Source organism: Trematomus bernacchii, unplaced genomic scaffold (assembly GCF_902827165.1).
Source record: "Trematomus bernacchii unplaced genomic scaffold, fTreBer1.1, whole genome shotgun sequence".
NCBI classification, from domain to species: Eukaryota; Metazoa; Chordata; class Actinopteri; order Perciformes; family Nototheniidae; genus Trematomus; species Trematomus bernacchii.
The window spans coordinates 1-26,760 of record NW_022987907.1 but is presented as its reverse complement, the minus strand read 5'-3'; positions in this window follow the sequence as shown (position 1 = coordinate 26,760).

Here is a 26,760-nt window from a genome sequence, read left to right as displayed (position 1 = left end):
ATCTACTCTGAGGGACTGTGCAGACTCAGGTTCCTCTTCCCACTTGATGAATCTCATCTGCTCAGGTAAGCCCATCAGTGACATTGTTTATGACATCATCTGTCTCTTTGTTAGTCAGTATCTCTCTCTCTGACAAAGAGACTATCCCTCTCTGCTACCTGGACTGTCACAGACTGAAAGCTCTTTGTAATGTTTTAAAAGCGGTGTCTTCAGACTGTTTTTACAGAGACTGTTTGTATTGTTGGTGCTGGGGCAGGCAAACATGTGGATCTCCAAAAGCAAGGAAAACAAAGTAAAGAGTACAGCAGCTCACTAACATGTGTTTATTACATGACATTACATGTCACTTATTAGACTTCACTTGGGGTGAAGTGTCTTGCCCAGGGACACAACTACATGCTGACTGCAGTGGGGTTTGAACCTGTAACCTCCTGATCCGAACATCAACGCTGAACCCACTACACCACCCGCCTCCCTTTTTATCTTGGTGAGAGTGAGTTAGATTTTAGATTTCACTGTCTGATGAGAAATATGGAGGAGTTTTTAAACCGTTAGTGTTTCACTGTATCTGTGAGCTCTGTGGAGGAGGGACACCTTGCTTTGAACTCTGTTTCTATGAGAAAAGATGTCTTTCAAAAATCCAAAAGAAAAAAAAAATCTCTCTCAATGTTGAGCTAAATAATCTCATTGTTGCTGACACAGCCTGTCTTCTCTCTCTCTCACCTGTCTCTCTCACCTGTCTCTCTCTCACCTGTCTGTCTCTCACCTGTCTCTCTCTCACCTGTCTCTGTGGACAGAGCTGACACAGAGACAGGTTGATGTAATTTTCTTTTACTTTAGCTATGATTTGGTTGGGCCAGATTGTGTGAGGGCTGTCCTGAGGCCTTGTCCTGTTAGAGGAGGTGAGCCTCAGGACCAGCTGGTTGAGGCCTTGTCCTGTTAGAGGAGGTGAGCCTCAGGACCAGCTGGTTGAGGCCTTGTCCTGTTATGGCGCATTTCCATTGCAGCGCGTAGCTCGCTTTAAGCGTGCCGTGTCGTGCCGTCCCCTTTTTTGGTTGTGCTTCCACTAGGCCTCGTTCCGGCGCGGCACGGCGCGGGGCCACTTTTTCCCCTCTTTTCTGGCCCTAGAAAATTGTGGTTCTATCGGGGCCAACAAACAGGGCTGAGTATGCTAAACTAGAGAGAGGAGCGCTGGCAAGAGGGCTAGAACTACAACAAGATGGACATATTTGACCGTGATTTAATTGTAATACACGTTTCTAAATGATGAAGTAACAACATACTGATACCGGTTAGTAAAAACCATGAATTAATGCTTTGTCAAGTCTGCAGACAGACGGCAGGCGAAAAACCTTTTAAAATTCGTGTTTTTCTAGATGGAGATTGGCTAAGCTAACGCAGTATATGCCCCGACCGTCCACACTCACAACAACGGCCTATACAGACATAAATACAGCAGCGACTGTATTCACCATGACACAGGCAGTCTGTGGTTTGTACTTGTTTAACTTTTGTCGAGTTTCTGAACATATATAAGGAGCTGTGAGCTCTGAGTGCTCACAGCTAACGGCTGTGTTGTGTTTCTGGATTTCTCATTGAAGATGACGTCACGGCTCCGCCTACACTGCGTTACTATAGTAACTACCCCAGTTCCTAAACTGTAATGGAAGCGCAGCATGAAGTGAGTCGGCCCTGTTAAGGCCCAACGCGGCCAAGCCGTACCGAGCCGTACCGAGTGTGGCCGAGGCCGACCGTGTAGTGGAAATGCGCCATTAGAGGAGGTGAGCCTCAGGACCAGCTGGTTGAGGCCTTGTCCTGTTATAGTAGGTGAGCCTCAGGACCAGCTGGTTGAGGCCTTGTCCTGTTAGAGGAGGTGAGCCTCAGCACCAGCTGGTTGAGGCCTTGTCCTGTTAGAGGAGGTGAGCCTCAGCACCAGCTGGTTGAGGCCTTGTCCTGTTAGAGGAGGTGAGCCTCAGCACCAGCTGGTTGAGGCCTTGTCCTGTTAGAGGAGGTGAGCCTCAGGACCAGCTGGTTGAGGCCTTGTCCTGTTAGAGGAGGTGAGCCTCAGGACCAGCTGGTTGAGGCCTTGTCCTGTTAGAGGAGGTGAGCCTCAGGACCAGCTGGTTGAGGCCTTGTCCTGTTATGGCGCGTTTCCACTACACGGCCTCGCTCGGCCTCGCTCGGTATGGCTAGGCCTCGTTAGGACTGGCTCACTTTATGGCGCATTCCCATTACAGTTTAGGAACTGGGGTAGTAACTATAGTAACGCAGTGTAGGCGGAGCCGTGACGTCATCTTCAATGAGAACCCCAGAAAAACAACACAGCCGTTAGCTGTTAGCACTCAGAGCTCACAGCTCCTCATATCTGTTCAGAAACTAGACAGAAGTTAAACAAGTACAAACCACAGACTGCCTGTGTCATGGCGAATACAGTCGCTGGTTTATTTATGTCTGTAGGCCGTTGTTGTGAGTGTGGACGGTCGGAGCATATACTGCGTTAGCTTAGCCAATCTCCATTCAGAAAACACGCATTTTAAAAGGTTTTTCTCCTGCCGTCTGTCTGCAGACTTGTCAAAGCATTAATTCATGGTTTTTACTAACCGGTATCAGTATGTTGTTACTTCTGCATCATTTAGAAACGTGTATTACAATTAAATCACGGTCAAATATGTCCATCTTGTTGTAGTTGTAGCCCCCTTGCCAGCGATGCTCTCTCCAGTTTAGCATACTCAGCCCGACTCAGCCTGGTTGTTGGCCCCGATAGAACCACGATTTTATGGGGCCAGAAAAACTGTGAATTAGGACCCGCTAGCCGGTACTAGGCCAAGTGGAAACGCAACCAAAGACGGGCCGCTGATGTCACAGCCCTCTTAAACGGGGCTCCGCGCTGTAGTGGAAACGCGCCATTAGAGGAGGTGAGCCTCAGGACCAGCTGGTTGAGGCCTTGTCCTGTTAGAGGAGGTGAGCCTCAGGACCAGCTGGTTGAGGCCTTGTCCTGTTAGAGGAGGTGAGCCTCAGGACCAGCTGGTTGAGGCCTTCTCCTGTTAGAGGAGGTGAGCCTCAGGACCAGCTGGTTGAGGCCTTGTCCTGTTAGAGGAGGTGAGCCTCAGGACCAGCTGGTTGAGGCCTTGTCCTGTTAGAGGAGGTGAGCCTCAGGACCAGCTGGTTGAGGCCTTGTCCTGTTAGAGGAGATGAGCCTCAGGACCAGCTGGTTGAGGCCTTGTCCTGTTAGAGGAGGTGAGCCTCAGGACCAGCTGGTTGAGGCCTTGTCCTGTTAGAGGAGGTGAGCCTCAGGACCAACTGGTTGAGGCCTTGTCCGGTTAGAGGAGGTGAGCCTCAGGACCAACTGGTTGAGGCCTTGTCCGGTTAGAGGAGGTGAGCCTCTGGACCAGCTGGTTGAGGGGACTCCTCTCTATGTTGTCCTCTTGGCAATGGAGGGCTTTGTAATGGTAGGACTTGGGATCACTGGTTTTTAGGTGGTTGTAGAATTTGACTGCTCTTTTTTGTGTCCTAATTAAAAGGGGGAATTGGCCTAGCTCAGCTCGGCATCCGTTGTTGGGGGTGTTCCTGTGGACTCTCAGGATGCTCTTGCATATCTCCGCATGTAGGGTTTCTATTGGGTGTTATTCCCATTTATCAAAGTCTTGATTTCCAAGAGGACCCCACACTCAGGATTGTCAGGTTGTCTGTGTTTTTGATTTGATAAACTTCTGAGGGTTTTTCTCAGATGTCTGCAGTCTGTATCAAACCACTTTTCATTGGCTGACTTTTTAGATTTGTGATATTGAGGTTTTTTCAGATTGGATAAAGCTGCAGCATTTTCAAAGATGCTGTTAATATCCCACACCGCCTGATTCAGGCCATCATTACTGTGGGGACATGGGGTGGATAGAAAATGGTCTAATTGGGATTGATGTCTGATTGCTTTCTTGTAGTCGTCCTTGCTATTGTTTGTCCATCTATAAGGTTGTTTTGAATAGTTCAGTTTACTGGGTTCTGTTGCGTGAGGGTCTGTTACTGTCTATTTAATGTACTATGATCAGGGGCTGACTGTGAATGCCCTCTCTCTCTCTCTCTCTCTCTCTCTCTCTCTCTCTCTCTCTCTCTCTCTCTCTCTCTCTCTCTCTCTCTCTCTCTCTCTCTCTCTCTCTCTCTCTCTCTCTCTCTGTGTTGACAGATAAGCTGTTTCAGCCCAACATCTCTCTGTCCTCCTCCATGTACGGGGTCTCCGGGGCCCAGCAGCAAGGGTTCCAGATGTTCAGAGGCTCCACCTTTACCATCAGTTGCTCCATCCAGCCTCAGTACCCAGGAGGCTCCTTCCAGCTCAACTTCACCTCCGTCAACTCAACTCACAACTACTACTCAGAGCCAGCTGTCAATCACTCTGCCCACTTCCTGTTCCCGGCTGCAGAGCCCGCCCACCAGGGAAGCTACAGCTGTGTTTATCACGTCTCTGCTTTTTCTCAGGACTTCTCCTCTGAGAGCCGTCTGCTCTCCGTCTCCGTCACCGTCACCGTCACAGGTGAGCTGTTAGAGTTTACTGTAGGACAGAGCGTGATGCTCCCCAGGAGAACGCTGGTGAGGACTGAGTGTTTTACTGTGAGCCCTGAAGCAGTCACACCCTTACATCACATGTAGCTTTCCAGAGCAACGTACAATAAGTGCAATGAACCGTGAAGACATGAATCCAGAACAGCAATTCTCCAGTCTGCTGTAGTTTACATTGGAGTATTGCTATCAGTACTGACTGGTTAATAGATACAGCTAGCAGCTTCTCCCTACAGTCTTACTGTCTGGTATGAACAGGAAAAATGGTTGGGGTTGAATGAAGATCTTAACAAGATGTAGTTTATTGTAATATAACTGTAGAGAGGAGTCTCCATGCTGAAGTGGGTTCAGGTCTCTACAGAGTGTTTGCTGACTCTTGATGTGATTCTGTCCAGGTGTTCCATCAGATCCAGGACCTTTTATCATCCGAGCCGTCATCCTGCCGCGGACTCTGCTGCTGCTGGTGACCGTCGGACTTTACTTCTACTGCAAGGTACGGAAACATGTTGTTGTTCCACCACTGACTGAATGATGAGGTACTGAAACATGTTGTTGTTCCACTGACTGAATGATAAGGTACTGAAACATGTTGTTGTTCCACTGACTGAATGATAAGGGACTGCAACATGTTGTTGTTCCACTGACTGAATGATGAGGTACTGAAACATGTTATTGTTCCACCACTGACTGAATGATAAGGTACTGAAACATGTTGTTGTTACACTGACTGAATGATGAGGTACTGAAACATGTTGTTGTTCCACTGACTGAATGATAAGGTACTGAAACATGTTGTTGTTCCACTGACTGAATGATGAGGTACTGAAACATGTTGTTGTTCCACCACTGACTGAATGATGAGGTACTGAAACATGTTGTTGTTCCACTGACTGAATGATGAGTACTGAACATGTTGTTGTTCCACTGACTGAATGATGAGGGACTGAAACATGTTGTTGTTCCACTGACTGAATGATGAGGGACTGAAACATGTTGTTGTTCCACTGACTGAATGATAAGGTACTGAAACATGTTGTTGTTCCACCACTGACTGAATGATGAGGTACTGAAACATGTTTGTTGTTCCACTGACTGAATGATGAGTTACTGAAACATGTTGTTGTTCCACTGACTGAATGATAAGTTACTGAAACATGTTGTTGTTCCACTGACTGAATGATGAGTTACTGAAACATGTTGTTGTTCCACTGACTGAATGATGAGGTACTGAAACATGTTGTTGTTCCACTGACTGAATGATGAGGTACTGAAACATGTTGTTGTTCCACTGACTGAATGATAAGTTACTGAAACATGTTGTTGTTCCACTGACCTGAATGATGAGGTACTGAAACATGTTGTTGTTCCACTGACTGAATGATGAGGTACTGAAACATTGTTGTTGTTCCACTGACTGAAATGATGAGTTACTGAAACATGTTGTTGTTCCACTGACTGAATGATGAGGTACTGAAACATGTTGTTGTTCCACTGACTGAATGATGAGGAACTGAAACATGTTGTTGTTCCACTGACTGAATGATAAGGTACTGAAACATGTTGTTGTTCCACTGACTGAATGATGAGGTACTGAAACATGTTGTTGTTCCACTGACTGAATGATGAGTTACTGAAACATGTTGTTGTTCCACTGACTGAATGATGAGGTACTGAAACATGTTGTTGTTCCACCACTGACTGAATGATAAGTTACTGAAACATGTTGTTGTTCCACTGACTGAATGATGAGTTACTGAAACATGTTGTTGTTCCACTGACTGAATGATGAGGTACTGAAACATGTTGTTGTTCCACTGACTGAATGATGAGGGACTGAAACATGTTGTTGTTCCACTGACTGAATGATAAGTTACTGAAACATGTTGTTGTTCCACTGACTGAATGATGAGTTACTGAAACATGTTGTTGTTCCACTGACTGAATGATAAGTTACTGAAACATGTTGTTGTTCCACTGACTGAATGATGAGGGACTGAAACATGTTGTTGTTCCACTGACTGAATGATAAGTTACTGAAACATGTTGTTGTTCCACTGACTGAATGAGGTACTGAAACATGTTGTTGTTCCACTGACTGAATGATGAGGTACTGAAACATGTTGTTGTTCCACTGACTGAATGATGAGGTACTGAAACATGTTGTTGTTCCACTGACTGAATGATGAGGTACTGAAACATGTTGTTGTTCCACTGACTGAATGATAGGTACTGAAACATGTTGTTGTTCCACTGACTGAATGATGTACTGAAACATGTTGTTGTTCCACTGACTGAATGATGAGGTACTGAAAACATGTTGTTGTTCCACTGACTGAATGATAGAGGTACTGAAACATGTTGTTGTTCCACTGACTGAATGATAATTACTGAAACATGTTGTTGTTCCACTGACTGAATGATGAGGGACTGAAACATGTTGTTGTTCCACTGACTGAATGATGAGGTACTGAAACATGTTGTTGTTCCACTGACTGAATGATAAGTTACTGAAACATGTTGTTGTTCCACTGACTGAATGATGAGTTACTGAAACATGTTGTTGTTCCACTGACTGAATGATGAGTTACTGAAACAATGTTGTTGATTCCACTGACTGAATGATGAGGTACTGAAACATGTTGTTGTTCCACTACTGAATGATAAGGACTGAAACATTTGTTGTTCCACTGACTGAATGATGAGTTAACTGAAACATGTTGTTGTTCCACTGACTGAATGATGAGGTACTGAAACATGTTGTTGTTCACACTGACTGAATGATGAGTACTGAAACATGTTGGTTGGTTTCCATTCCCACATGACTGAATGATGAGTACTGAAACATGTTGTTGTTCCACTGACTGAATGATAAGTTACTGAACATGTTGTTGTTCCACTGACTGAATGATGAGGACTGAAACATGTTGTTGTTCCACTGTACTGAATGATAAGTTACTGAAACATGTTGTTGTTCCAACTGACTGAATGATAAGTTACTGAACATGTGTTTGTTGTTCCATCGGACTGAATGATGAGGTACTGAACATGTTGTTTGTTCCACTGACTGAATGATGACGGTACTGGAACATGTGTGTTGTTTCACTGAACCTGAATGATGAAGTTACTAAACATGTTGTTGTTCCACTGACTGAATGATGAGGGATCTGAAAAACATGTTGTTGTTCCACTGACTGAATGATAAGTTACTGTGAAACAGACATGTTGTGTGTTCCACTGACTGAAAGGCTGAGGGACTGAAAACATGTTGTTGTTCCACTGACTGAATCGATAAGTTACTGAAACACTGTTGTTTGTTCCACTGACTGAATGAGAAGTTAACTGAAACATGTGTTGTTCCACTGACTGAATGATCAGGTACTGAAACCATGTTTGTTGTTCCACTGACTGAATGATGAGGACTGAAAACATGTTGTTTGTTCCACTGACTGAAATGATAAGTTACTGAAACCATGTTGGTTGTTCCACTGACTGAATGAATGAGGGACTGAAACATGTTGTTGTTCCACTGTACTGAATGATAAGTTACTGAAACAGTTGTTGTTCCACTGACTGAATGATGAGGGACTGAAACATTTGTTGTTCCACTGACTGAATGATGGAGGTACTGAAACATGTTGTTGTTCCACTGACTGAATGATGAAGGTACTGAAAACATGTTGTTGTTCCAGTGACTGAATGATGAGTTACTGAAACATGTTGTTGTTCCACTGACTGAATGATGAGGTACTGAAACATGTTGTTGTTCCACTGACTGAATGATAAGTTACTGAAACATGTTGTTGTTCACTGACTGAATGATAAGTTACTGAAACATGTTGTTGTTCCACTGACTGAATGATGAGGAACTGAAACATGTTGTTGTTCCACTGACTGAATGGATAAGTACTGAAACATGTTGTTGTTCCACTGACTGAATGATGAGTTTACTGAAACATGTTGTGGTTCTCACTGACTGAATGATGAAGGTACTGAAAACATGTTGTTGTTCCACCACTGACTGAATGATAAGTTACTGAAAACATGTTGTTGTTCCACTGACTGAAATGATGAGTTACTGAAAACATGTTGTTGTTCCACTGACTGAATGATGAAGGTGACTGAAACATGTTGTTGTTCCACTGACTGAATGATGAGGTACTGAAACATGTTGTTGTTCCACTGACTGAATGATGAGGTACTGAAACATGTTGTTGTTCCACTGACTGAATGATAAGGTACTGAAACATGTTGTTGTTCCACTGACTGAATGATGAGGTACTGAAACATGTTGTTGTTCCACTGACTGAATGATGAGGTACTGAAACATGTTGTTGTTCCACTGACTGAATGATGAGGTACTGAAACATGTTGTTGTTCCACTGACTGAATGATGAGGTACTGAAACATGTTTCGTTCCACTGACTGAATGATAGGTACTGAAACATGTTGTTCCACTGACTGAATGATGAGGTACTGAAACATGTTGTTGTTCCACTGACTGAATGATGAGGACTGAAACATGTTGTTGTTCCACTGACTGAATGATGAGGTACTGAAACATGTTGTTGTTCCACTGACTGAATGATGAGGTACTGAAACATGTTGTTGTTCCACTGACTGAATGATGAGGTACTGAAACATGTTGTTGTTCCACTGACTGAATGATGAGTACTGAAACATGTTGTTGTTCCACTGACTGAATGATAGGTACTGAAACATGTTGTTGTTCCACTGACTGAATGATGAGGTACTGAAACATGTTGTTGTTCCACTGACTGAATGATAGGTACTGAAACATGTTGTTGTTCCACTGACTGAATGATGAGGTACTGAAACATGTTGTTGTTCCACTGACTGAATGATGAGGTACTGAAACATGTTGTTGTTCCACTGACTGAATGATAGGTACTGAAACATGTTGTTGTTCCACTGACTGAATGATGAGGTACTGAAACATGTTGTTGTTCCACTGACTGAATGATAGGTACTGAAACATGTTGTTGTTCCACTGACTGAATGATAGGGACTGAAACATGTTGTTGTTCCACTGACTGAATGATGAGTACTGAAACATGTTGTTGTTCCACTGACTGAATGATGAGGTACTGAAACATGTTGTTGTTCCACTGACTGAATGATAAGGTACTGAAACATGTTGTTGTTCCACTGACTGAATGAGGTACTGAAACATGTTGTTGTTCCACTGACTGAATGATAGGTACTGAAACATGTTGTTGTTCCACTGACTGAATGATGAGGTACTGAAACATGTTGTTGTTCCACTGACTGAATGATGAGGTACTGAAACATGTTGTTGTTCCACTGACTGAATGATGAGGTACTGAAACATGTTGTTGTTCCACTGACTGAATGATGAGGTACTGAAACATGTTGTTGTTCCACTGACTGAATGATGAGGGACTGAAACATGTTGTTGTTCCACTGACTGAATGATAGGTTACTGAAACATGTTGTTGTTCCACTGACTGAATGATGAGGTACTGAAACATGTTGTTGTTCCACTGACTGAATGATGAGGTACTGAAACATGTTGTTGTTCCACTGACTGAATGATGATACTGAAACATGTTGTTGTTCCACTGACTGAATGATGAGGAACTGAAACATGTTGTTGTTCCACTGACTGAATGATGAGGTACTGAAACATGTTGTTGTTCCACTGACTGAATGATGAGTTACTGAAACATGTTGTTGTTCCACTGACTGAATGATGAGGTACTGAAACATGTTGTTGTTCCACTGACTGAATGATGAGGTACTGAAACATGTTGTTGTTCCACTGACTGAATGATAAGTTACTGAAACATGTTGTTGTTCCACTGACTGAATGATGAGGTACTGAAACATGTTGTTGTTCCACCACTGACTGAATGATGAGGTACTGAAACATGTTGTTGTTCCACTGACTGAATGATAAGTTACTGAAACATGTTGTTGTTCCACTGACTGAATGATGAGGTACTGAAACATGTTGTTGTTCCACTGACTGAATGATGAGGGACTGAAACATGTTGTTGTTCCACTGACTGAATGATAAGTTACTGAAACATGTTGTTGTTCCACTGACTGAATGATGAGGTACTGAAACATGTTGTTGTTCCACTGACTGAATGATGAGGTACTGAAACATGTTGTTGTTCCACTGACTGAATGATGAGTTACTGAAACATGTTGTTGTTCCACTGACTGAATGATGAGGTACTGAAACATGTTGTTGTTCCACTGACTGAATGATGAGGTACTGAAACATGTTGTTGTTCCACCTGAATGATGAGGTACTGAAACATGTTGTTGTTCCACTGACTGAATGATGAGGTACTGAAACATGTTGTTGTTCCACCACTGACTGAATGATGAGGTACTGAAACATGTTGTTGTTCCACTGACTGAATGATGAGGTACTGAAACATGTTGTTGTTCCACTGACTGAATGATGAGGGACTGAAACATGTTGTTGTTCCACTGACTGAATGATGAGGTACTGAAACATGTTGTTGTTCCACTGACTGAATGATGAGGTACTGAAACATGTTGTTGTTCCACTGACTGAATGATGAGGTACTGAAACATGTTGTTGTTCCACTGACTGAATGATAAGTTACTGAAACATGTTGTTGTTCCACTGACTGAATGATGAGTTACTGAAACATGTTTGTTGTTCCACCACTGACTGAATGATGAGGTACTGAAACATGTTGTTGTTCCACTGACTGAATGATAAGTTACTGAAACATGTTGTTGTTCCACTGACTGAATGATGAGGAACTGAAACATGTTGTTCTTCCACTGACTGAATGATGAGGTACTGAAACATGTTGTTGTTCCACTGACTGAATGATGAGGTACTGAAACATTTTGTTGTTCCACTGACTGAATGATGAGTTACTGAAACATGTTTGTTCCATTCCACTGACTGAATGAGAGTTACTGAACATGTTGTTGTTCCACTGACTGAATGATTAGGTACTGAAACATGTTGTTTTTCCACTGACTGAATGATGAGGTACTGAAACATTTTGTTGTTCCACTGACTGAATGATGAGTTACTTAAACATGTTTTTGTTCCACTGACTGAATGATTAGGTACTGAAACATGTTGTTGTTCCACCACTGACTGAATGATGAGGTACTGAAACATGTTGTTGTTCCACTGACTGAATGATAAGTTACTGAAACATGTTTGTTGTTCCACTGAACTGAATGATGAGGTACTGAAACATGTTGTTGTTCCACTGACTGAATGATGAGGTACTGAAACATGTTGTTGTTCCCACTGACTGAATGATGAGTTACTGAAACATGTTGTTGTTCCCACTGACTGAATGATGAGGTACTGAAACATGTTGTTCCACCACTGACTGAATGATGAGGTACCTGAAACATGTTGTGTTTCCACTGACTGAATGATGAGGTACTGAAACATGTTGTTGTTCCACTGACTGAATGATGAGGTACTGAAACATGTTGTTGTTCCACCACTGACTGAATGATGAGGTACTGAAACATGTTGTTGTTCCACTGACTGAATGATGAGGTACTGAAACATGTTGTTGTTCCACCACTGACTGAATGATGAGGTACTGAAACATGTTGTTGTTCCACCACTGACTGAATGATAAGTTACTGAAACATGTTGTTGTTCCACTGACTGAATGATGAGGTACTGAAACATGTTGTTGTTCCACTGACTGAATGATGAGGTACTGAAACATGTTGTTGTTCCACTGACTGAATGATGAGGTACTGAAACATGTTGTTGTTCCACCTGACTGAATGATAATTACTGAAACATGTTGTTGTTCCACTGACTGAATGATGAGGTACTGAAACATGTTGTTGTTCCACTGACTGAATGATGAGGTACTGAAACATGTTGTTGTTCCACTGACTGAATGATGAGGTACTGAAACATGTTGTTGTTCCACTGACTGAATGATGAGGTACTGAAACATGTTGTTCCACCACTGACTGAATGATGAGGTACTGAAACATGTTGTTGTTCCACTGACTGAATGATGAGGTACTGAAACATGTTGTTGTTCCACTGACTGAATGATGAGGTACTGAAACATGTTGTTCCACTGACTGAATGATGAGGTACTGAAACATGTTGTTGTTCCACTGACTGAATGATAGGTACTGAAACATGTGTTGTTCCACTGACTGAATGATGAGGTACTGAAACATGTTGTTGTTCCACCACTGCCTGAATGACTGAGGTACTGAAACATGTTGTGTTCCACTGACTGAATGATAGGTACTGAAACATGTTGTTGTTCCACTGACTGAATGATGAGTACTGAACATTGTTGTGCACACCACTGACTGAATGATGAGGTACTGAAACATGTTGTTGTTCCACTGACTGAATGATGAGGTACTGAAAATGTTGTTGTTCCACTGACTGAATGATGAGGTACTGAAACATGTTGTTGTTCCACTGACTGAATGATGAGGTACTGAAACATGTTGTTGTTCCACTGACTGAATGATGAGGTACTGAAACATGTTGTTGTTCGACTGACTGAATGATGAGGTACTGAAACATGTTGTTGTTCCACTGACTGAATGATAAGGTACTGAAACATGTTGTGTTTCCACTGACTGAATGATGAGTTACTGAAACATGTTGTTGTTCCCACTGACTGAATGATGAAGGTTACTGAAACATGTTGTTGTTCCACTGATGAATGATGAGGTACTGAAACATGTTGTTGTTCCACCACTGACTGAATGATGAGGTACTGAAACATGTTGTTGTTCCACTGACTGAATGATGAGTTACTGAAACATGTTGTTGTTCCACTGACTGAATGATGAGGTACTGAAACATGTTGTTGTTCCACTGACTGAATGAAACAGTGTGTGTTATTGAACAGGAGTGATGCAGGAAGTCTCATCTGTGTGCTGTCTTTCCAGACCACCAGGGGGCGGAGGCCGAGCCGACAGGAGGACATTGAGCTGGATGACCTGGGTGTTCCTGCTGAAGAGGAAGGAGCTCAGGGAGCAGAGTAGCAGCTCCAAGGAGCTCCTCTCACACACATGGGTTTATCAGCTCTTATAGCTTTTAACCAACGTTATAAAATATAGCTTTCTGTTTTCACTCTGACTTCCTGTCAGCTCCAAGCCCATTGGTTCCCACTGAAGATGAAGATCTTTAAAAAACATCACAAGTTAGTTTTATTTTGAAAAGTCAATGCAGTCGGTGCAGTTTGAAACCACAGACACACCAACCCAGGCCGCTCAGGAACTAAGTTGGCCAATTAATGCCATATTTTAATGTTCAAATATCCTCTAAAAACAGTGTTACAATACCCAGTGTTTGAATCTAATGTAGTGATTCCTGAGATAACAGGAGGAAGGCGTTACAGCGCCACCTAGTGTTGGATTTGTAGACCTCAAGCACAACAAGTTGTTTTTATTACATTACATTTAGCTGATGCTTTCATCCAAAGGGACTTACAATGACCAATTACAGGGACATTCTCCCTGGAGTAAGTAAGGACTAAGTGCCTTACTCAGGTGGGATTTGAACTCACAACCTTCTGATCTCCAGCCCACCTCACTATCCATTAGACCACCACTACCCCTTTTTTATAATCAATCAAATCAAATAAAGTACAGTTTATAAAATCTGAGGTTTTTCACAACAATTCATCTCATCAGCGAGATAGGATATTTGATCCCCTTGTGGGTCACATGGGTCATTTTAGCAGCAGGACCAGATTTAGATGAACAATATACAAATAGGAATTGAACAAAAGTAAATAGTCCAAACAGATCTTATTTCATAACAATGCTGATGTTTTTTTATTGAAAATGTTATTTCAGAAGAATTCAGCTTGATTTTGGTCTGAAGAGATTGTTTGTATTTTGTAAAAAAAAAAATGCTTTTTTAGAGAAATCCGATTATATTTGTAATTTGCCAAAATGTGTAAGATTTAAACTTTTCTTTAATGTTCGTATTTCACATGTACTGAGCTCAGTTTGTAATCATTTTCAATCATTCAGTATTTTTTCTGACTTGATATGAATTTGAATTACATTTTTTTGTATTTTGTAGTAATTTAGCTGTTTTTAAGAACGCCTATTGTAGAGCATTCCCAAATTCATAAGATATTAATTACTAACATGTTGTAATTAAAAATGTACATAATTTTGTAGAAGTTTCCTTTTTAAAAGGTAATGTGCTTTGTTATGTGATCAAGAAATGAGCTTGTTTTTGTATTATTGAGTATTGTACTTATTTCACAAGATGATCAATAATATGTAATCATTAATATTTTGACTTTTATGAAACATTTAAATTTCTCTAGTATTTGACTTTGTTCAAAGAAGTCAGATTATTTTTGTGATTTAGGATTTTCCAAAATTCAGGAGACTAATTATTTCGTACTTAACATTTTAACATTGTCCGTAAACAAGTGTTGTGATTGTGTAACCGAGAAATGTTCTTCCTTTATAAGAATTTTGATTGATTTTGTTGAGATTTTTTTTGCATTTCTGAAGAATTTTATTAAGACTAATTAAGACTTTAGCAAAATATTGTTACGATGGATTTACAGGTTATTTCGTAAGAATTTTCTTGATTTTGTTATGATGAAAGTTGCTTTTTTTAACACATTTTTTATTGAAGATTTTTCTTGATTTCTTGATGATTTTGCATCACAGGGTACTTGATTTTATAATTAAGAGTTTTTACCAATTTCGTCTTCATAAGATTACGATGAAGCAAATCGTCTAAAATTCTGAACACAGCAGAATCCTCCAGAAATCCTGAAGATGTTCACCATCACTGTGATGAATGCATCGCTGTCATTTGCTATGTCCCAAAAAAATAATAAAACTTCTTTAATAATCCATGAAACTCTGAGAGTGAGCTGATTTCTAAAGTGTTTCTCCTGAATGGAAAATGTTGTGTTTGCTTTGTTTCTGAGTGAGAACTAAACCTCAAGGCTTTAGTTATAACAGGTTAGTATTAAAATAATCTCTGTGTCAAACAAACGTTTATGATTCTTACACGTTTAGTTCAGCAGGATCATCTCCACAGATTATCACCTCTTTAGGATTTCTGAAGTAAAAAGCTAACGTTAGGCTATACGCTCAAACAAATCATTTAATTACATTTTCCATTCAATTTGATCATGTATGTTTAATGTAAATACTCATTCAATGCTATGTTTTTCCATTACGTTGACTTAGTGTGAAATGATTAAGTAACTTTTAGATCGGATTAATAGAGTTAATGTCAACTTTTACATAAAGGTTATGTATTGATTAAATTAGGTAATGTTACGTTAAGGGAAGTTTAAATGAACCTAATGTGTTGATTCACTTAGTGCACATAGAGGTTAAGGGATGTTTAAATAACCCTAATGTGATGATTCACTTAGTGCACATAGAGGTTAAGGGATGTTTAAATAACCCTAATGTGATGATTCACTTAGTGCACATAGAGGTTAAGGGATGTTTAAATAACCCTAATGTGATGATTCCCTTAGTGCACATAGAGGTTAAGGGATGTTTAAATAACCCTGATGTGTTGATTCACTTAGTGCACATAGAGGTTAAGGGATGTTTAAATAACCCTAATGTGATGATTCACTTAGTGCACATAGAGGTTAAGGGATGTTTAAATAACTCTAATGTGTTGATTCACTTAGTGCACTTAGAGGTTAAGGGATGTTTAAATAACCCTATGTGATGATTCACTTAGTGCACATAGAGGTTAAGGGATGTTTAAATAACCCTAATGTGATGATTCACTTAGTGCACATAGAGGTTAGGGATGTTTAAATAACCCTAATGTGTTGATTCACTTAGTGCACATAGAGGTTAAGGGATGTTTAAATAACCCTGATGTGTTGATTCACTTAGTGCACATAGAGGTTAAGGGATGTTTAAATAACCCTAATGTGATGATTCACTTAGTGCACATAGAGGTTAAGGGATGTTTAAATAAACCCTAATGTGTTGATTCACTTAGTGCACATAGAGGTTAAGGGATGTTTAAATAACCCTAATGTGATGATTCACTTAGTGCACATAGAGGTTAAGGGATGTTTAAATGAACCTAATGTGATGATTCACTTAGTGCACATAGAGGTTAAGGGATATTTAAATAACCCTAATGTGATGATTCACTTAGTGCACATAGAGGTTAAGGGATGTTTAAATAACCCTAATGTGATGATTCCCTTAGTGCACATAGAGGTTAAGGGATGTTTAAATAACCCTAATGTGATGATTCACTTAGTGCACATAGAGGTTAAGGGATGTTTAAATAACCCTAATGTGATGATTCCCTTAGTGCACATAGAGGTTAAGGGATGTTTAAATAACCCTAATGTGATGATTCACTTAGTGCACATAGAGGTTAAGGGATGTTTAAATAACCCTAATGTGTTGATTCACTTAGTGCACATAGAGGTTAAGGGATGTTTAAATAACCCTAATGTGATGATTCACTTAGTGCACATAGAGGTTAAGGGATGTTTAAATAACCCTAATGTGATGATTCCCTTAGTGCACATAGAGGTTAAGGGATGTTTAAATAACCCTAATGTGATGATTCCCTTAGTGCACATAGAGGTTAAGGGATGTTTAAATAACCCTGATGTGTTGATTCACTTAGTGCACATAGAGGTTAAGGGATGTTTAAATAACCCTAATGTGATGATTCACTTAGTGCACATAAAGGTTAAGGGATGTTTAAATAACCCTGATGTGTTGATTCACTTAGTGCACATAGAGGTTAAGGGATGTTTAAATAACCCTAATGTGATGATTCACTTAGTGCACATAGAGGTTAAGGGATGTTAAATAACCCTAATGTGATGATTCACTTAGTGCACATAGAGGTTAAGGGATGTTTAAATAACCCTAATTTGATGATTCCCTTAGTGCAAATAGAGGTTAAGGGATGTTTAAATAACCCTGATGTGTTGATTCACTTAGTGCACATAGAGGTTAAGGGATGTTTAAATAACCCTAATTTGATGATTCACTTAGTACACATAGAGGTTAAGGATGTTTAAATAACCCTAATGTGATGATTCACTAGTGCCACATAGAGGTTAAGGGATGTTTAAATAACCCTTAATGTGATGATTCCCTTAGTGCACATAGAGGTAAGGGATGTTTAAATAACCCTAATGTGATGATTCACTTAGTGCACATAGAGGTTAAGGGATGTTTAAATAACCCTAATGTGTTGATTCACTTAGTGCACATAGAGGTTAAGGGATGTTTAAATAACCCTAATGTGATGATTCCCTTAGTGCACATAGAGGTTAAGGGATGTTTAAATAACCCTAATGTGATGATTCACTTAGTGCACATAGAGGTTAAGGGATGTTTAAATAACCCTAATGTGTTGATTCACTTAGTGCACATAGAGGTTAAGGGATGTTTAAATAACCCTAATGTGTTGATTCACTTAGTGCACATAGAGGTTAAGGGATGTTTAAATAACCCTAATGTGATGATTCACTTAGTGCACATAGAGGTTAAGGGATGTTTAAATAACCCTAATGTGATGATTCACTAGTGCACATAGAGGTTAAGGGATGTTAAATAACCCTAATGTGTTGATTCACTTAGTGCACATAGAGGTTAAGGGATGTTTAAATAACCCTAATGTGATGATTCACTTAGTGCACATAGAGGTTAAGGGATGTTTAAATAACCCTAATGTGTTGATTCACTTAGTGCACATAGAGGTTAAGGGATGTTTAAATAACCCTAATGTGATGATTCCCTTAGTGCACATAGAGGTTAAGGGATGTTTAAATAACCCTAATGTGTTGATTCACTTAGTGCACATAGAGGTTAAGGGATGTTTAAATAACCCTAATGTGATGATTCCCTTAGTGCACATAGAGGTTAAGGGATGTTTAAATAACCCTAATGTGATGATTCCCTTAGTGCACATAGAGGTTAAGGGATGTTTAAATAACCCTGATGTGTTGATTCACTTAGTGCACATAGAGGTTAAGGGATGTTTAAATAACCCTGATGTGTTGATTCACTTAGTGCACATAGAGGTTAAGGGATGTTTAAATAACCCTGATGTGTTGATTCACTTAGTGCACATAGAGGTTAAGGGATGTTTAAATAACCCTGATGTGTTTATTCACTTAGTGCACATAGAGGTTAAGGGATGTTTAAATAACCCTAATGTGTTGATTCACTTAGTGCACATAGAGGTTAAGGGATGTTTAAATAACCCTAATGTGATGATTCCCTTAGTGCACATAGAGGTTAAGGGATGTTTAAATAACCCTAATGTGATGATTCCCTTAGTGCACATAGAGGTTAAGGGATGTTTAAATAACCCTAATGTGTTGATTCACTTAGTGCACATAGAGGTTAGGGATGTTTAAATAACCCTAATGTGTTGATTCACTTAGTGCACATAGAGGTTAAGGGATGTTTAAATAACCCTGATGTGTTGATTCACTTAGTGCACATAGAGGTTAAGGGATGTTTAAATATCCCTAATGTGTTGATTCACTTAGTGCACATAGAGGTTAAGGGATGTTTAAATAACCCTAATGTGATGATTCCCTTAGTGCACATAGAGGTTAAGGGATGTTTAAATAACCCTATGTGTTGATTCACTTAGTGCACATAGAGGTTAAGGGATGTTTAAATAACCCTAATGTGATGATTCACTTAGTTGCACATAGAGGTTAAGGGATGTTTAAAATAACCTAATGTGATGATTCCTTAGTGCACATAGAGGTTAAGGGATGTTTAAATAACCCTAAGTGTTGATTCACTTAGTGCACATAGAGGTTAAGGGGATGTTTAAATAAACCCTAATGTGTGATTCACTTAGTGCACATAGAGGTTAAGGGATGTTTAAATAACCCTAATGTGATGATTCACTTAGTGCACATAGAGGTTAAGGGATGTTTAAATAACCCTAATGTGTTGATTCACTTAGTGCACATAGAGGTTAAGGATGTTTAAATAACCCTAATGTGATTGATTCCCTTAGTGCACATAGAGGTTAAGGGAGTTTAAATAACCCTAATGTGATTGATTCACTTAGTGCACATAGAGGTTAAGGGATGTTTAAATAACCCTAATGTGTTGATTCACTAGTGCACATAGAGGTTAGAGGATGTTTACAATACCCCTAATGTGATGATTCCCTTAGTGCACATAGAGGTTAAGGGATGTTTAATAACCCTAATGTGGATTCACTTAGTGCACATAGAGGTTAAGGGATGTTTAAATAACCCTAATGTGATGATTCCTTAGTGCACATAGAGGTAAGGGATGTTTAAATAACCCTAATGTGTTGATTCACTTAGTGCACATAGAGGTTAAGGGATGTTTAAATGAACCTAATGTGATGATTCACTTAGTGCACATAGAGGTTAAGGGATGTTTAAATAACCCTAATGTGTTGATTCACTTAGTGCACATAGAGGTTAAGGGATGTTTAAATAACCCTAATGTGTTGATTCACTTAGTGCACATAGAGGTTAAGGGATGTTTAAAAACCTAATGGTTGATTCACTTAGGCACATAGAGGTTAAGGGATGTTACCCTAATGTGTTGATTCACTTAGTGCACATAGAGTTAAGGGATGTTTAATAACCCTAATGTGATGATTCCACTTAGTGCACATAGAGGTTAAGGGATGTTTAAATAACCCTAATGTGTTGATTCACTTAGTGCACATAGAGGTTAAGGGATGTTTAAATAACCCTAATGTGATTGATTCACTTAGTGCACATAGAGGTTAAAGGGGATGTTTAAATAACCCTAATGTGTTGATTCACTTAGTGCACATAGAGATTAAGGGTGAACATAACCCTAATGTGTTGATTCACTTAGTGCACATAGAGGTTAAGGGATGTTTTAAATAACCCTAATGTGATGATTCACTTAGTGCACATAGAGGTTAAGGGATGTTTAAATAACCCTAATGTGATTGATTCACTTAGTGCACATAGAGGTTAAGGGATTTTAAATAACCCTAATGTGTTGATTCACTTAGTGCACATAGAGGTTAAGGGGATGTTTAAATAACCCTAATGTGATGATTCACTTAGTGCACATAGAGGTTAAGGGATGTTTAAATGAACCCTAATGTGTGATTCACTTAGTGCACATAGAGGTTAAGGGATGTTTAAATACCCTAATGTGTTGATTCACTTAGTGCACATAGAGGTTAAGGGATGTTTAAATAACCCTAATGTGATGATTCACTTAGTGCACATAGAGGTTAAGGGATGTTTAAATAACCCTAATGTGATTGATTCACTTAGTGCACATAGAGGTTAGGGATGTTTAAATAACCCTAATGTGTTGATTCACTTAGTGCACATAGAGGTTAAGGGATGTTTAAATAACCCTAATGTGTGATTCACTTAGTGCACATAGAGGTTAAGGGATGTTTAAATACCCTAATGTGTGATTCACTTAGTGCACATAGAGGTTAAGGGATGTTTAAATAACCCTAATGTGATGATTCACTTAGTGCACATAGAGGTTAAGGGATGTTTAAATAACCCTAATGTGATGATTCACTTTAGTGCACATAGAGGTTAAGGGATGTTTAAATAACCCTAATGTGTTGATTCACTTAGTGCACATAGAGGTTAAGGGATGTTTAAATAACCCTAATGTGTTGATTCACTTAGTGCACATAGAGGTTAAGGGATGTTTAAATAACCCTAATGTGTTGATTCACTTAGTGCACATAGAGGTTAAGGGATGTTTAAATAACCCTAATGTGATGATTCACTTAGTGCACATAGAGGTTAAGGGATGTTTAAATGAACTGAATGTGATGATTCACTTAGTGCACATAGAGGTTAAGGGATGTTTAAATAACCCTAATGTGTTGATTCACTTAGTGCACATAGAGGTTAAGGGATGTTTAAATAACACCTGAATGTGTTGATTCACTTAGTGCACATAGAGGTTAAGGGATGTTTAAATAACCCTAATGTGATTGATTCACCTTAGTGCACATAGAGGTTAAGGGATGTTTAAATACCCTAATGTGTTGATTCACTTAGTGCACATAGAGGTTAAGGGATGTTTAAATAACCCTAATGTGATTGATTCACTTAGTGCACATAGAGGTTAAGGGATGTTTAAATAACCCTAATGTGATGATTCCCTTAGTGCACATAGAGGTTAAGGGATGTTTAAATAACCCTAATGTGTTGATTCACTTAGTGCACATAGAGGTTAAGGGATGTTTAATAACCCTAATGTGATGATTCACTTAGTGCACATAGAGGTTAAGGGATGTTTAAATACCCTAATGTGATGATTCACCTTAGTGCACATAGAGGTTAAGGGATGTTTAAATAACCCTAATGGTGATGATTCACTTAGTGCACATAGAGGTTAAGGGAGTTTTAAATAACCCTAATGTGTTGATTCACTTAGTGCACATAGAGGTAAGGGATTGTTTAAATACCCTAATGTGCTGATTCCCTTAGTGCACATAAGAGGTTAAGGGATTGTTTAAATAACCCTAATGTGTTGATTCACTTAGTGCACATAGAGGTTAAGGGAGGTTTAAATAACCCTAATGTGATGATTCCCTTAGTGCACATAGAGGTTAAGGGATTTTTTAAATAACCCTATGTGTTGATCACTTAGTGCACATAGAGGTTTAAGGGATGTTTAAATAACCCTAATGTTGATGATTCACTTGTGCACATAGAGGTTAAGGATGTTTAAATAACCCTAATGTGATGATTCCACTTAGTGCACATAGAGGTTAAGGGATGTTTAAATGAACCGAATGTGATGATTCACTTAGTGCACATAGAGGTTAAGGGATGTTTAAATAACCCTAATGTGATGATTCACTTAGTGCACATAGAGGTTAAGGGATGTTTAAATAACCCTAATGTGTTGATTCACTTAGTGCACATAGAGGTTAAGGGATGTTTAAATAACCCTAATGTGATGATTCCTTAGTGCACATAGAGGTTAAGGGATGTTTTAAAATAACCCTAATGTGATTGATTCACTTAGTGCACATAGAGGTTATGGGATGTTTAAATGAACCTAATGTGTTGATTCACTTAGTGCACATAGAGGTTAAGGGATGTTTAAATAACCCTAATGTGATGATTCACTTAGTGCACATAGAGGTTAAGGGATGTTTAAATAACCCTAATGTGATGATTCACTTAGTGCACATAGAGGTTAAGGGATGTTTAAATAACCCTAATGTGATGATTCACTTAGTGCACATAGAGGTTAAGGGATGTTTAAATAACCCTAATGTGATGATTCACTTAGTGCACATAGAGGTTAAGGGATGTTTAAATAACCCTAATGTGATGATTCACTTAGTGCACATAGAGGTTAAGGGATGTTTAAATAACCCTAATGTATTGATTCACTTAGTGCACATAGAGGTTAAGGGATGTTACCCTTAATGTGTGATTCACTTAGTGCACATAGAGGTTAAGGATGTTTAAATAACCCTAATGTGATGATTCACTTAGTGCACATAGAGGTTAAGGGATGTTTAAATAACCCTAATGTGTTGATTCACTTAGTGCACATAGAGGTTAAGGGATTTTAAATAACCCTAATGTGTTGATTCACTTAGTGCACATAGAGGTTAAGGGATGTTTAAATAACCCTAATGTGATGATTCACTTAGTGCACATAGAGGTTAAGGGATGTTTAAATAACCCTAATGTGATGATTCACTTAGTGCACATAGAGGTTAAGGGATGTTTACATAACCCTAATGTGTTGATTCACTTAGTGCACATAGAGGTTAAGGGATGTTTAAATAACCCTAATGTGATGATTCACTTAGTGCACATAGAGGTTAAGGGATGTTTAAATAACCCTAATGTGTTGATTCACTTAGTGCACATAGAGGTTAAGGGATGTTTAAATGAACCTAATGTGATGATTCCCTTAGTGCACATAGAGGTTAAGGGATGTTTAAATAACCCTAATGTGATGATTCACTTAGTGCACATAGAGGTTAAGGGATGTTTAAATAACCCTAATGTGTTGATTCACTTAGTGCACATAGAGGTTAAGGGGATGTTTAAATAACCCTAACTGTGTTGATTCACTTAGTGCACATAGAGGTTAAGGGATGTTTAAATAACCTAATGTGTGATTCACTTAGGTGCACATAGAGGTTAAGGGATGTTTAAATAACCCTAACGTGATGATTCACTAAGTGCACATAGAGGTTAGAGGGATGTTTAAATAACCCTAATGTGATTGATTCACTTAGTGCACATAGAGGTTAAGGGATGTTTAAATAACCCTAATGTGATGATTCACTTAGTGCACATAGAGGGTAAGGGATGTTTAAATAACCTAAGGTGATTGATTCACTTAGTGCACATAGAGGTTAAGGGATGTTTAAATAAACCCTAATGTGATTGATTCACTTAGTGCACATAGAGGTTAAGGGATGTTTAAATAACCCTAATGTGTTGATTCACTTAGTGCACATAGAGGTTAAGGGATGTTTAAATAACCCTAATGTGTTGATTCACTTAGTGCACATAGAGGTTAAGGGATGTTTAAATAACCGAATGTGATTGATTCACTTAGTGCACATAGAGGGTTAAGGGATGTTTAAATAACCCTAATGTGATGATTCACTTAGTGCATATAGAGGTTAAGGGATGTTTAAATAACCCTAATGTGTTGATTCACTTAGTTGCACATAGAGGTTAAGGGATGTTTAAATAACCCTAATGTGTTGATTCACTTAGTGCACATAGAGGTTAAGGGATGTTTACATAACCCTAATGTGTTGATTCACTTAGTGCACATAGAGGTTAAGGGATGTTTAAATAACCCTAATGTGATGATTCCCTTAGTGCACATAGAGGTTAAGGGATGTTTAAATAACCCTAATGTGTTGATTCACTTAGTGCACATAGAGGTTAAGGGATGTTTAAATCAACCTAATGTGTTGATTCCCTTAGTGCACATAGAGGTTAAGGGATTTTTAAATAACCCTAATGTGTTGATTCACTTAGTGCACATAGAGGTTAAGGGATGTTTACATAACCCTAATGTGTTGATTCACTTAGTGCACATAGAGGTTAAGGGATGTTTAAATAACCCTAATGTGATGATTCACTAGTGCACCTAGAGGTTAAGGGATGTTTACAATAACCCGAATGTGTTGATTCACTTAGTGCACATAGAGGTTAAGGGATGTTTAAATAACCCTAATGTGTTGATTCACTTAGTGCACATAGAGGTTAAGGGATGTTTAAATAACCCTAATGTGTTGATTCACTTAGTGCACATAGAGGTTAAGGGATGTTTAAATGAACCGAATGTGTGATTCCTTAGTGCACATATAGTTAAGGGATGTTAAATAACCCTAATGTGATGATTCACTTAGTGCACATAGAGGTTAAGGGTTTAAATAACCTAATGTGTTGATTCACTTAGTGCACATAGAGGTTAAGGGATGTTTAAATAACCCCTAATGTGATGATTCACTAGTGCACATAGAGGTAAGGGATGTTTAAATAACCCTAATGTGATGATTCACTTAGTGCACATAGAGGTTAAGGGATGTTTAAAATTAACCCTAATGTGTTGATTCACTTAGTGCACATAGAGGTTAAGGGAGTTTAAATAACCCTAATGTGTGATTCACTTAGTGCACATAGAGGTTTAAGGGATGTTTAATAACCCTAATGTGGTGTGATGCCCTTAGTGCACATAGAGTTAAGGGATGTTTAAATAACCCCTAATGTGCTGATTCACTTAGTGCACATAGAGGTTAAGGGATGTTTAAATAACCCTAATGTGATGATTCACTTAGTGCACATAGAGGTTAAGGGATGTTTAAATAACCCTAATGTGTGATTCCACTTAGTGCACATAGAGGTTAAGGGATGTTAAATAACCCTAATGTGTTGATTCACTTAGTGCCATAGAGGTTAAGGGATGTTTAAATAACCCTAATGTGTTGATTCACTTAGTGCACATAGAGGTAAGGGATGTTTAAAATAACCCTAATGTTTTGATTCACTTAGTGCACATAGAGGCTAAGGGATGTTTAAATAACCCTACTGTGATGATTCACTTAGTGCACATAGAGGTTAAGGGATGTTTAAATAACCCTAATGTGATGATTCACTTAGTGCACATAGAGGGTTAAGGGATGGTTAAATAACCCTAATGTGTTGATTCACTTAGTGCACATAGAGGTTAAGGGATGTTTAAATAACCCTAATGTGATGATTCCCTTAGTGCACATAGAGGTTAAGGGATGTTTAAATAACCCTAATGTGTTGATTCACTTAGTGCACATAGAGGTTAAGGGATGTTTAAATAACCCTAATGTGTTGATTCACTTAGTGCACATAGAGGTTAAGGGATGTTTAAATAACCCTAATGTGATGATTCACTTAGTGCACATAGAGGTTAAGGGATGTTTAAATAACCCTAATGTGTTGATTCACTTAGTGCACATAGAGGTTAAGGGATGTTTAAATAACCCTAATGTGATGATTCACTTAGTGCACATAGAGGTTAAGGGATGTTTAAATAACCCTAATGTGATGATTCACTTAGTGCACATAGAGGTTAAGGGATGTTTAAATAACCCTAATGTGTTGATTCACTTAGTGCACATAGAGGTTAAGGGATGTTAAATAACCCTAATGTGATGATTCACTTAGTGCACATAGAGGTTAAGGGATGTTTAAATAACCCTAATGTGTTGATTCCCTTAGTGCACATAGAGGTTAAGGGATGTTAAATAACCCTAATGTGTTGATTCACTTAGTGCACATAGAGGTTAAGGGATGTTTAAATAACCCTAATTGTTGATTCACTTAGTGCACATAGAGGTTAAGGGATGTTTAAATAACCCTAATGTGATGATTCCCTTAGTGCACATAGAGGTTAAGGGATGTTTAAATAACCCTAATGTGATGATTCACTTAGTGCACATAGAGGTTAAGGGATGTTTAAATAACCCTAATGTGATGATTCACTTAGTGCACATAGAGGTTAAGGGATGTTTAAATAACCCTAAGTGATGATTCACTTAGTGCACATAGAGGTTAAGGGATTGTTTACATAACCTAATGTGTTGATCACTTAGTGCACATAGAGGTTAAGGGATGTTTAAAAACCCGAATGTGTGATTCATTAGGCACATAGAGGTTAAGGATGTTTAAATAACCC